The sequence below is a fragment of the Dreissena polymorpha genome, chromosome 10, assembly GCF_020536995.1.
Source record: "Dreissena polymorpha isolate Duluth1 chromosome 10, UMN_Dpol_1.0, whole genome shotgun sequence".
NCBI classification, from domain to species: Eukaryota; Metazoa; Mollusca; class Bivalvia; order Myida; family Dreissenidae; genus Dreissena; species Dreissena polymorpha.
Window position 1 is genome coordinate 78,723,125 of NC_068364.1, and position 13,855 is coordinate 78,736,979.

Here is a 13,855-nt window from a genome sequence, read left to right on the forward strand (position 1 = left end):
TGAGCAGACAAATTGCAACAATAAGACCATAAACATTGTGTGAAGATAAAAAAGAATTCAGTACAATCCTCCTATAAAACACTATATCTCTGTCCTTTAACTTCAGTTAGTTGCTATAGTGTTGCTCTTTTTCATGAAGATGCACTAAAAAGTAAAACTACACTTGTACAGAAAGAATATTTTTTTGGCAAATCAGAAGATACACTAATATGCACAAAAAATGCACTTCATTAAAAAAAATGCACTTTTTGCATAAAAAGATGCACTTTGTCTACAGAAGATACACTAAAAGTACAGTAAAATACACTTAAAGATAATGAAGATACAGAAAAAATGCACTTTAGTTCACTTAATTATGAAAAAAGTGCAGAAAAAATACACTTTTTGGTAAAAATGCAGAAAAAATACACTTTTTAAAGCGTATTTTGTTAAAAAGTGCATTTTATTTTGAGAAGGAGACGGACAGACGGAAGACGGAGATAACCACAATATCCCCACTTTTTCTGCGAAAAAGCATGGGGATAAAGAGGACAATATGCCCTAAGGCGCTCACCTGAGACACGAAGGAAATAGACTATTCTGAAAAGGTGGAGTTCAAAATTGGGACATGTACTACATGAAAGATAGATATTTAATTTCTAGGCATATGTTTATTTCAAACTCAGCTTAGATATCATTAAGGATGTTCTGACCAAGTCTCATAAAGATTGGACAACAAAAGTGACTTCTAGAGCATTAACCTTTTTCATTTGACCTAGTGACCTAGTTTTTGAACTCACATGACCCGTTTTCAAACTCAGCTGAGATTTAATTGAGACAAATGTTCTGACCATGTTTCATGAAGATTGGCCATGAATGTGGCTACTATATATGTAATATTCTAGAGTATTTTTACTTTTAGTACATATGTCCATATTAGGAAAACTGCTCCGACCTCAGGCAGTAATATTTTTCAATATCAAAATTCAGGCCTGAATACCATTAGAACAAATGTTCTGACCAAATTTAATGAGGATTGGACTAAAAATGTGACTTCTGGAGTGTTAACAAGGTTTTGAAGTGTCACTTCTAGAGTGTCAATAAGCTTTTTCGTTAATTAGACATAGTGACATATAATGACCTCATGTGACCCAGTTTCAATGTCATCCAAGATATCATTGGGACAAGGAAAATGTCGAGAATGCATGACACATGACAGACAAAAGGCAATCACAAAAACTCACCATTAACACGTTGTATGCTATTTTTTCAACTTTTTGGAAATGAAGTGCCAATTAGTCTTTAACTTTCATTATAACATCTCTATAATGATGGATAAGACATTCTGTTCACCAATAACAATTTCAGGGGAACATTATCACCATCTATCATCACCACCGGAAATAGATGACCAGCGAAGCGAAAGTAAACAAACCAACCATGGAGAGCAGTGCATATTTACCTAAAATACAATGTATCTAATAATTACTCGCTCCTGTATAACCAGTGCATGTAAGGCATCTTACAGAAAGATTAATATGTTTTAAAATGTGTATATATATTGCAATTCGTATCGATGACGCGTTATTTACAAAAATTTATGACTGCTTGGTACCGGTTTGAAATTGGTACTTTTCGAAGAAATAGCTTTTCTTTTATGATTACATGGTTTGTCAACGTGTATGGAGTTGATTTCCTATTCTTATAGGCAATATATACCATCTTAATGCTATTTCTGGTCTTTGTTTGATTATTGTTCGTGGAAATCTATTATAACAAGAAACCGTCGGAGACGGGTGATGCTCCCCAAAGTTTTTTTGTCACAATATTGCACTATACATTCAGATAAAAGGAAACGTCTTGAGGGCACAGTAGTTGGGGGAAAATCATGTTTTATAGAAAATTTCAAAGGGCCATATCTCTATGAAAAATCTTCTGACCAGAACCTGCTGATAATATGCACATCTCCTCTTGGTAGTGAAGCTTCCCATAAAGTTTTAATAGAATTCCGGTCAGTAGTTGCTGAGAAATAGCCCGGACAAGAATTGCACTATATGTACAGTTAATGGAAAATTTCAAAGGGCCATAACTCTGCGAAAAATCATCCGACCAGAACCGGCTGATAATATGCACATCTCTTGGTAGTGAAGCTTCCCATAAAATTTCATTGAATTCCGGTCATTAATTGCTGAGAAATAGCCCGGACAAAAATTGTGCTCGGACGGACGGACACACTAACGGAGCGAAGAAGCAGCGACTATATGCTCCCCCCAATTTTTTTTGGGAGAGCATAATAAAATAACTGTAGTGTACGGCCAATAGTTGTTTTTTGCAAAAGTCGTGTACGGTGAATAGTTAGTCATGTACGGCGAATAGTTGCAGCGTATTGGCATTTTAAAACTAAATAAATAAAAATAAAAACACAATTTTCTAAATTATTGACTACAGTCCTTATCAGATCAACAAATGATGTTTAATGCATTGTTATCCGAATAACAAATTTGTACAAATTGTAGTAATGGAAAAATTGGTAATTGCTAACATTGGCTCGGCAGCGCTATGACTCTCTATAGGGATAAAGTCTTGCACATTCTTTTTAAATCGAGTTAGTTTAACTGAATAAAATCATTTACCCCTGCACTTGAAAGGAACAGTAGTAAAAATTAGCAAATTTTGTTTACAAATCTTCAATTAATATAAGAATCTAATTTTGCTATACGCCGTACACATCAGGTTCTATTCGCCATTCACAATGAAGTTTATATTTTAGCCAAACATTTGCATACTAACTAGATTTTTGGGCTGAAGCGTGCAAAAACCGAAAGTTTTTATCATTCTAATTGCACACCATTAAAAAATTTGGCAAAATTAGTATACTCTCCTCGGACAAAAGAAAAAAAGATGTCCCAATGAACTTAACTTTCGGTACCAGGTAGCTGATGATTGATATATTTCAACACTCTAATGTATTAATAAAGAACTCCAACTACTTACGATAGAAGTTTGATATGTCCACTATTAATTTGTCACACAGTTTTTGAAAATCATTCACGATAAACATGGAACCACTTATTCTTTTCGCGAGCACTACCTTTTGCGTGATGTTTACTTTGCTTAGCTGGTCTTCTATTTCCGGTGGTGATGATAGACGGTGATTATGTTACTACAATATTGCATTTCATATTCAATTCTATAATGATACTGCACAAGGAGTATTAGTTCTCATTCAACGCATAAATGCCATTGCACTAGGAGAATTTAGATTTAATATTTTTTTAAAGTGTATTCAATATAGTCACTTTCAACAGTCTTGTTCCTGTTCAGCAACGTGATTAAAGTCAGTGTCAACTGACTGCGTTGTTAAGTAAAGCACAGTCAGCAATGATAACTGCTTGAATGGTTGACCGCCAGTTACATCAAAAGGTAAGTGCCCTCCTGTTGACATCTTTCAGGTGAGGCTTAGATTAAGTAAAGGGCGAGGGTTGCATAGAGAGCATTTACCTGTGTTAGACACCCAGTTTTAGATAAATAATTAAATATATTTATATTTAATAATCGCTACTGTGCGACTCTTATGTTATTGCGGGAATGTGTATACATGTATACAATCCTCGCCAACCAGTGATGCAATTGCCGATGTTGTTGAATCGCCAGCGTCAATTCATTGCAGGGTTGGCATATTAAGTATTGACCGGGCCGGCGGTCAATACCCGGTTAAAACCGGTCAATACTGGTCGACTGAAAATTAAAGCATTTAAACATGACAAAGGAAGAATTTAAGCTATTCTATATTAAATCAATAATAATTCTGTAATGGATAAACTTTTTTTATGTTGTTTAATGTAAAAAAATCTTTAAGCTTTAAAAAATTACTTCTTCATCATTTATGGAAACGGCCTCAAATACAAAAGAACTAAGGCAATATCTTTATCTCAGTGTATCACATCTGTTACTAAAGTTTTATTACTATTGTAGTTACCATAGTATTTCACTGATCTATTGATATATCTATTTGATAAGCAGATGGACAAACAGAATTCTTGTGGCTTCTAGGTTCATAAACCTTAAACCTTAATTGGTAATAAAATGCATGCAGTGTTTTGTCTCTGATAGTGACAATGAAGCAAATCTGCCCTTGGGCTATTTCATTTCACTCAGACAAAAGGAGATAACTTGCTAATAATTTAATAGTTACTTCTAACTTGTCTCCTTTCTGTATTAAGAGGGTTTTCATATTTAAAGTTCAATTGGACTTCAAATGAGTAAGCAATCAAAGTTCTTGATTTTGCCAACAAATAATGTTTACCAATTGTGGGTCTACTCTATAGACTCTTCTTTTCAATACTTTCTTTCTTTTAATAATTCTTTGTCATTATGTTTTTTATTTTTATATCGATGGAAAAAAATTTGTTTCACTATTTTGTTCAAAAAGTACTTAAAGAAATCCAGGCAAGAATACATGACAAGTAAGGGTTGTGTCAAAAAGGTGCCATTTAAGACCCTATTATCAGTTTTGGTTGCCCTAACCAGTATAGGTGAGAAGACAGTGAGAAGATGTGGGGCATGAGGAACAACTAATACAAAGTAATTGACAGGTTCTTGTTGAATCAAGCACAGAATTTTCTTAGCATTCATAATTGATTAGAATTGAAAAAAAAATTCAATCAACCAGAAAAATCCAATTGACTAACTTTGACTAATTTGCAAAATTTTGAGAGATTGGCCTACAAATTGCATGAACAGGTTTAAAATAGTGGGTATTAATAGCTTAAGACATTATTGGCAACATGTCTGTTTAATTTATATTATCGATATTGTTTAATTAAGCATGGAATATTAATCAAAATTGGGGGTATAATTCAATTGACCAGTATTGACCAGTAATAACCACTTTGGGAGTATTGACCGGGGCGGTTTTAACCGGTAAAAACCATCGGTTAAAACCGGGGGCGGTCGGTTGGTGCCAATTCTGATTCATTGATAATATAAATTATTCCTTGAAATGACAACATATGTGACATTGCTACATCGATAAATGTAATCTACGCTGCACACAAAAAGATGTGTCGGTAAATATTCGTGGTTATCTGCTATAATTCTAAATGAAGGTACCCTTCGAAACACGTTGTTTACACTTGATAGATAATACAAGTTGATGGTCGAGTTTTAAAAATAGAACAATGTTTACATTTGACGCGGAACACTGTGCGCTGTTATCATGTAAATATAAACAATTATCAGTATAAAATAAATCAAACTTACATCGAGTTTTTCAGTAAAATCCAAATAACGCAGCGTCAGTGTGTAACTGTTCGCTTGAGTGCTATGTTAACTCTGATCGACCCTTTTCTCGTTTGCGGTTTATACAGCGCCGAATAAACACGTGTGTCAGGCTGCACAATCTGTTGTAACACTCAAGTACATGTAGTAGACGTGAAGGATCAACACAGGGTTATAGCACGAGACGTATATAAAAAAGCTATTCCATTATGTAGTGTGCGTATGTTTCACATGGTTAATGCAAACCGGTTAAATCTTGTTGTAGAAAATTGATTAATTATAAATTTGCTGGTTTAATTTAATCTGTCTTTTAAGCGGTTTAGTGCACTATCCAGTGGTGCAGCAGTAGGATTTGTGCAGCTGCACTAGTAGGCTTTAATCGGTACGGATGTGACTATTTCGAAGAGTTTGAGGTCCTTTCGCGCCCGTAGCTGCATTATGCAAGGACCCGGAGTGTGTCCAAGCGCTCCTACCGAATTAGCTTACTAGAATCTCTACCTTTGGCTAGAATTTTGAATAAAAGCTGCAATGTCCATTTGTTATTGAACAAATGTTGATGTTGTCTTTGGTAACTAACGAGGCGAAGCCGGACTACCCGGAGGAAACCCAACCTGTCCGGCATCATGAACATTTCGGTGACCCGGTTATGGGGATTGAGCCCGGGTCGCCAAGGTGAGTAGCTCGTGCACCGACCACAGCGCCAACAGGAGAGCCTAATCCGAACAAGATGTATTGGTCGACCTCAAATACTAAGAAGTGATTGTCTAATTAGCGCAGTGGTTGTTACAAGCGCTTCTCACCAAGGCGACCGTGTTCGATCCACGATCACGGCGTATGTGAGCCTAGTTCGTGGTCATCATACCGGGTTCTTCGGCTTCCTCCACAACTCTAAACCACACCGAAATTGAATATTTTTTCGGCAATCAAAACGCTGATGGCGTAAAATTTTGTTGGCTCGAAATAAGACTGAGAAATACGACTTAATGAAGGCTACAATCGTCCGTCTATTCGTTTTCGACAAACGAAACAAGTAAAACACCACATATGTAAAGTTGCTTTACTGTTGTTCGTTATCGTCTTGACCCTAAGAGGAAAGTTTATTTTCATAAGACTCAACAGTGGTGATTTTATAACGTGTTTACTATCAAAGCTATGAGCTAGCATTGAACTACGGAATCCGAATAGTGCGATCTGCAATCTCGCACTTTTTTTATCAAGGGCGACACTAGACATACGAATTTAAGCGATACTTGATATTTTTCTTTACAGTCGCGGCGACGCACGATATTTTTCTTGACAGTCGCGGCGAAGCACAAGTTATTTAACACGATATATCGCCCTAACAGGCGATATTATTACAGCAAATTTGAACAGTACAAATATCGTGCGTCGTCGCGACTCTCGCGCAAAATATCGAGTATCGCTTCGTGTGGCTAGTGTCGCGGTCTGAAATTAGACCTCGATACACGAGATTCGGATAATATGGGCGATATTTGGAAAATAAAATATCGTGCGTCGCCGCGACTGTCGTGCAACATATCGTGTACCGCTTCGTGTGTCTAGTGTCGCCCTTTGAACGCGACACTAGACACAAGCAGCGATACTTGATATTTTTCTTTACAGTCGCGGCGACGCACGATAGTTTTCTTGACAGTCGCGGCGACGCACGATATATTTTACACGATATATCGCCTTTTGGGCTACCTTCACAATGGCGATATATCGTGTTAAATATCGTGCGTCGCCGCGTCTGTAAAGAAAATTATTGTGCGTCGCCGCGACTGTCAAGAAAAATATCGAGTATCTCTTCGTGTGTCTAGTGTCGCCCTTGATAAAAGAAGTGCGAGGTTAAAGATGGCCTATCCGAATTCCGTAATGAACAACTAAACGAGCATACACAATACCATCACACAAACATAACCAATTCCATCATTTTCTATTCGCTGAGCGGGGAAGGAGGCGGAGCTTACCAGGCACCGCGGTTACCATTAAAACATATTACTAAGTATCCCGAGGTTCAAATAACCAAACCCCAAAAAGTTAACCAATTTGTTCTCTGTATTGCTTTTATTCGTATTATAAATTAAAATACGAGACATTTGTTTTTTCATATTTCGTATTAATTTGAATATAACGACAATTAAAGTTTGACAATTTAAATGAAGTGTGTATTCCCGTTTACCTTTTTTCTTTCAAAAAAAGAGAAAACGATCGGCGCAGCTGTTTTGGAGGGACTAATCATGATTAACCTTATTTAACACTTTTCTCACGTTGATAAGAATTAGCATTGAGAAGCATGGTTAACACAGTTATTTTGTCTAAACTCGGTTTTAAAAGTCAAGCATCACAAATCCTTAATGTTGTTTTTTCGCCAATTATTTTAAACGAGTAACCGGGTTAATTGATAAAACATTCATATTAAAGGGACTGTCCAACAGATTAAAGCGTCGTTCGACGCGAATCGATATTTTGGGAATTCACGAGGATTGCTTATATAGCTTAAAAATACCTCCTCTTTTGACGTGAGTGTAGATGTTCGAGTGGTAGAGTCAGGAGACATTTTACTCCAAGCTTCCATGACTCTAGGGGTCAGTGGAGGTTAACGTTTTTTCTTCGTTTTAAAAAATTGTTTTCTTATTTTTTACTGGAGATTTTTAGTTCAAATGTTTAAATTTATCAATATAAAGCATTTAAAGCAGTTAATGACAAGCTTTAATACATGCTAAAATCAGTTGGACGGCCCCTTTAAGCGCCAGATAATATATGGGATTGAAAACAAAATGGAAACCTTGTAAAACAAAATGTAATTGTGAAACATTATGACCCCCATATATATGACTTTGACCTTGAAAGATGACCTTGACCTTCATCTTTTACCACTCAAAATGTGCAGCTCCATGAGATACACATGCATGCCAAATATCAAGTAACTTTCTTCAATATTACAAAAGTTATAGCAAATATAAAAGTTTGACGCAAACAAACCAACTAACAAACAAACAGACACGGCTAAAACAATACGTCCCCCAGTCTATAAAAAGTATTATTTCCCTCAAGTTGCCTTGAATTACGATTAGTAATTGATAAATGTTTTTAAGTTATACAACTCAGTGTCATCCAGCACTATAAACAACAATATGCACCATTAGCTTTAACCTTAGATCGACTCTTATGCTTGTATAGACCTCGAGCTAATTTGCTGAAGAAAACGACTCCTGGTCAGGTAAGTAAATCAGCAAGACAAAACCTCAAGTAAAGCAGAAGAGACTCTGGGTAGGTGGTCGGGATCTCGTGTCAAGCAGACGAGACTCCTGTGTAGGTAGTCGGGATCTCGTGTCAAGCAGACGAGACCCCTGGTAGATAGTCGGGATCTACTGTCAAGCAGACGAGACCCCTGGTCGAAAGTCGGGATCTACTGTCAAGCAGACGGGACTCCTGCTGGATTGTCGGGATATACTGTCAAGCAGACGAGACGCCTGGGTAGGAAGTCAGGATCTCGTGTCAAGAAGACGAGACTCCTAGGTAGGTAGTCGGGATCTCGTGTCAAGAAGACGAGACTCCTAGGTAGGTAGTCGGGATCTCGTGTCAAGAAGACGAGACTCCTGGGTAGGTAGTCGGGATCTCGTGTCAAGCAGACGAGACTCCTGGGTTGGTAGTCAGGACCTCGTGTCAAGGAGAGGAGACTCCTAGGTAGGTGGACAGGATCTCGTGTCAAGCATACGATACTCCTGGGTACGTAGTCAGAGCATCGTGTCATTAAGACGAGACTCCAGGGTAGGTAGTCGGGATCTCGTGTCAATTAGACGAGACTCCTGGGTACGTAGTCAGGACCTCGTGTCAATTAGACGAGACTCCTGGGTACGTAGTCAGGACATTGTGTCAAGCAGACGAGACTCCTGGATAGCATGTCGGGATCTCGTGTCAAGCAGACGAGACTCCTGGGTAGGTAATCCGGACCTCGCGTCAAGCAGACGAGACTTCTGGGTAGGTTGTCGGAATCTCGTGTCAAGCAGACGAGACTCATGGGTAGGTAGTCGGGATCTCGTGTCAAGCAGACGAGACCCATGGGTAGATTGTCGGAATCTCGTGTCAAGCAAACGAGACTCATGGGGAGGTAGTCGGGATCTCGTGTCAATCAGACGAGACTCCTGGGTAGGTAGTCGGGATCTCGTGTCAATCAGACCAGACTCCTGGGTAGGTAGTCGGGATCTCGTGTCAAGCAGACGGGACTCCTGGGGAGGTAGTCGGGATCTCGTGTCAATTAGACGAGTCTCCTGGGTAGGTAGTCGGGATCTCGTGTCAAGCAGACGGGACTCCTGGGGAGGTAGTCGGGATCTCGTGTCAAGCAGACGAGACTCATGGGGAGGTAGTCGGGATCTCGTGTCAAGCAGACGGGACTCCTGGGGAGGTAGTCGGGATCTCGTGTCAATTAGACGAGTCTCCTGGGTAGGTAGTCGGTATCTCGTGTCAAGCAGACGGGACTCCTGGGGAGGTAGTCGGGATCTCGTGTCAAGCAGACGAGACTCATGGGTAGGTAGTCGGGATCTACTGTCAAGCAGACGGGACTCCTGGGTAAGTAGTCAAGACGTCATATAAGTCCGGCTAGGTGTCTGTGGGTAGTATGATCTCGTACCGTAAGGATGTAACCTGAACAGTGACTTTGAGTGCTAGTAAGAAATAATAGATCTTATGAATTATTATATTCCGACGACCCGAGCTATTGACAAGTAGAAATCCTGCTTCAATGCTTCATCTTCTTGCCATTCTGTGTGTTCTCAATTTTAATAATGTTTATCAGTGATCTATTTTTTATCTTTTTGATATATTTAACGATTTATAGATGGAAGAACTACTATTCAGTGATTGTAATTCGAAGTTATATTGGTCCCTCCGCCTCTAAGGCTGTAATATGTGAGAAATTGGGGTGTGCTGCAGCACTCCTGCTTAACTAACTTTCTTGACTCACGAACATTTTGATTTTTGCTATGCAGCAAGTAGGTGTAAAGTAAACTTCTTTATTAAAACATCATTTTTGTTGGTACGTATAATAATTCGGTATCTTTAAACAAGGTTATATTATAAGTCTTCAGATTTATGTCGCTATATTAAGTGCTTAAGGAAATGAACATTACATGCCTAGTTACTTCTTAAACATAATCGACAGTTTATCATATGCACAATCAAATTGAATTCGTTCCAAACTATCGCTGAATGTGCATTTTAAGAATTTCATATGTCAAATATAGAAACTAGCTCGCTTTAAGCTCAGAGGCGTATTTAGGTGGGGGGCTAGGGGGCTAAAGCCCCCCCAGCTGGCTGGCTAGACACGATTTTTAATAAAAATGAGCCCCTTACAGTTTCAATCCACTTGTGTATTTCCTGTCATATGTCCCTAATTAAGCCATAAACAGCTGTCGATTTGTGTGATTAGCTCCCAGGCATGTGTACAGACGATCTAACCTTCGTCAGCTAAAGTGCACGCTTCATTGACTGTAAGTAATAAACTGAGCTATTTGATTGGCTGAAGAAGATACATTCAACTAATGAAATTCATCCATACATTTAGCTATAGATAAATGTTTACAAATGGCTGCCGCATGAGACTTGTGAAAAACAATATTTCAATTTGTAGCAATTAAAGAGTTTAGACGAACGCAATGGACAATCATTATTATTTGATCGGTAATTTCTTTGATGAATTTAATTGGTATTAGCTCTTTAGAGTGATAATCCTTTTGAGTAACAAGTTATTGCCAGTGAAATTTAACTGCACACTTAAAGAATGTCAATTATTTTTTTTTATTTTTATTTTTTTACAAATCGGGCTAACTGCTTTGATGTTCATCCATACTTTTTAAAATTAAAAAAGACTCAAAAATGAAGAATTACTTAAGCTATATGAAACTAAATCATTTTCTAAAAGCGTGACAACATCCAAAGACCTATAGATAACATCTATAGGTCTTTGCAACATCGAGGCAGCAACACCCGAATTAAACTACACAGAAACCTAACGACTCCCTTTGTTTACACTTTTGTGAACGAAATGGACACCCGATTCAGTGATTTGCAGACTAAGACAGCCATGAGATTGAAGTTTATACCTGAACAAATGTGCGCCTCTCCTGTCAGTGCTAGTGAACTTGAATGGTTCATTGATGATCTCCCTTCCCCTCAGTTCCTCCCTGCTGAGTTGCACTTTATATGACAGGCTAGGTGTAAAGGTGTACCCAACCCACCTACTACCCTTCAGGGCTCTGTTGCACATTGTGATTCCCAGCTGTACCCCATCATTTACACTGTTTTGTCCATATCATGTGTGTTCCCTGTTACATCATGCGAGTGTGAAAAGAGTATCAGTGCCCAAGGACTTGTTAAGACAAAACTAAGATCATCAATTGGTCAGGACAAGTTCTTTTTTGTTTTACATGCACTTTTATCATGCAAAATGCTGATTAGATAGCAGGAAATCGCATCATTTCAAGGTGCCATTTAAAAAAAAATTCGTCGACGGAAGGGGACACCTCCCGCACCCTCCCCTGTTGAGCCCCCCTCTGAAAATTTTCTGGATACGCCTCTGAAGCTCGACACACTCTTTGCCACAAACCGATACCATCCAATTTATAATAAGTGTTGCGGAACCGAACAGTTTGTCGATGTATCGTATGTATATAATTATTTGAACATAATAGTGAAACATATCCTCACACGTTGCATGTCAATATTACATGACTGATTGTTTGACTGTACACACTATTATTGTGTTGATGTTTAGGTACCGTGTATTTTTGTTTATAAATCCTCAACGTTTAAATTGTTGGTAACGGTAATACTGGCTGTTATAAAATCTTTTGTTCATTTTCTGTTGTTTTTTTTAGTAGTTTCTTTTTTAAAGATATTCACGGGGAATAAAAAGATACTACCAAAAATATATCAGTAGTAAGTTTAAGTTTAAGTTTATTCTGTCTTTGATTCAAGGCCACCGGCCCATAACAAAATGCATATATACTGACTTGAATATAAGCTTATATGTACATACATTAATAATTGTTATCTGACAGAGTCGGAACAAAAAATAAAAAATAAACAGTTTTATATATAACTAAACAATGGTTCAAATGCAAACAAAGTGGTTACAAAGTTGACATACTACGAAGGGTGTACTTGATCATAAGTATTACTTATCTTCAGTATATTAATACTATCTTCTCATTATATTATTTATCAGCTTACAAACAGCTAAAATTTCATTATTTCTTCCAGAGTTTAGTAAATTGTAAAATCTACCAACTGTAAAATGATTAGGTTGTATATTAGGCAAATAGAATGAGCGTATATCTGAGTACTTTTTACAGTCAAATAAAACATGGTGCTCATCCTCAACAACAGCGATATTGTGGTTTAAACAGTATGTACAAAACCGCTCGGCTCTTGATATACCAAAGTGTCTTCCTGTTTCGATTGCAAATTTGTGACTAGAACATCGAAACTTGGCATAGCTATTCCGAAGAGAAAAAGGCAAGTCCATTAATACATATTTTTCAGTCTCTAATAAAGATTTAAAATGTTTATAGTGATCACATCTAGGAGAAGAGTCAATATGATTTCTCCAGTCTTGCTTAAGGCAATCTGATACTCTAAGCCTAAAACAATGTATAAAACTATCAATGTCTCCGATGTCTTGAGAAAGCCAAACATGTCCAAAACCGTACTTACAAAGGATTATTCTTACTTCTGATGCCCATGTATGCCTACCTACTGAGTCAAGATCATATAACATAATATAGGTTTGTTTAGGATACCTATTTGAACTCATTTGGAGTATTCTACACCAGTATTTGATAAAACGACTTACATAATCAACATAAAGAGGTAATCTGCCACATTCACCTAAGACCATATCTGTGTTTGTCGAGCGTGAAACACCAAGAAACAATTTACAATAGTGCGTTTGAACACGTTCAATTATAGGCGAAAATTTAAAACCCCATATCTCTGAACCATAGAGTAGAATAGGTTTAACCATAGAATCAAACAATTTAAAACACTCATGAAAATGAAAATATCCATATTGTTTTTGATAATTTCTAATACAGACTATAGACTTTGTTGCTTGACATGCAAGTTTTCTTTGCGATCGCGACCATGACAATTTAGGAGTAAAAATTAGACCCATATATTTGTAAAATGAGGCTATATTAATAGGGCTTGTTCCATAATTCCACTGTTCTATGTAAAATACATACTAACACTTTGAATGTTCTTTAGTCAGTTAAAATACAAACTTTGTAAATTGAAACGACTGTCATAAACTATGTGTTGCAAAACGTGAACTTGTATTGCTTCAAACTGTAAAGCCCCGGTGGTCGATCATAAATCGTTTGAACATATGTAAAGAAAACGTATGTTGACGTTTATTGCTACTGTGAATCAAATGTAGGTCCCGGTAAATTAGCTGGTTGCTAATGCATAGGCTAACAAAACATGTAATACCATCACGATACATTAGTGAGTTGTACGTTTTAAATGTTTAAATAGTATTACCCGACATATTTTTAAAAATAATGTCGTTTACGAATTAATTTTTTTTAATGAA

At 37.4% G+C, this 13,855-nt stretch overlaps 1 protein-coding gene across 1 annotated transcript in view; it reads right to left on the reverse strand.

Moving 5' to 3' along the window:
- The window catches only part of LOC127847010 (carnosine synthase 1-like), a 78,635-nt gene extending 73,231 nt beyond the window's left edge, over nucleotides 1-5,404 (reverse strand). Inside the window, exon 1 of the mRNA XM_052378499.1 lies at nucleotides 5,242-5,404. The gene's annotated coding sequence lies outside the window, so the exon portion shown is untranslated. The remainder of the gene's footprint in view (nucleotides 1-5,241) is intronic.
- Nucleotides 5,405-13,855: the final 8,451 nt, after the last annotated feature.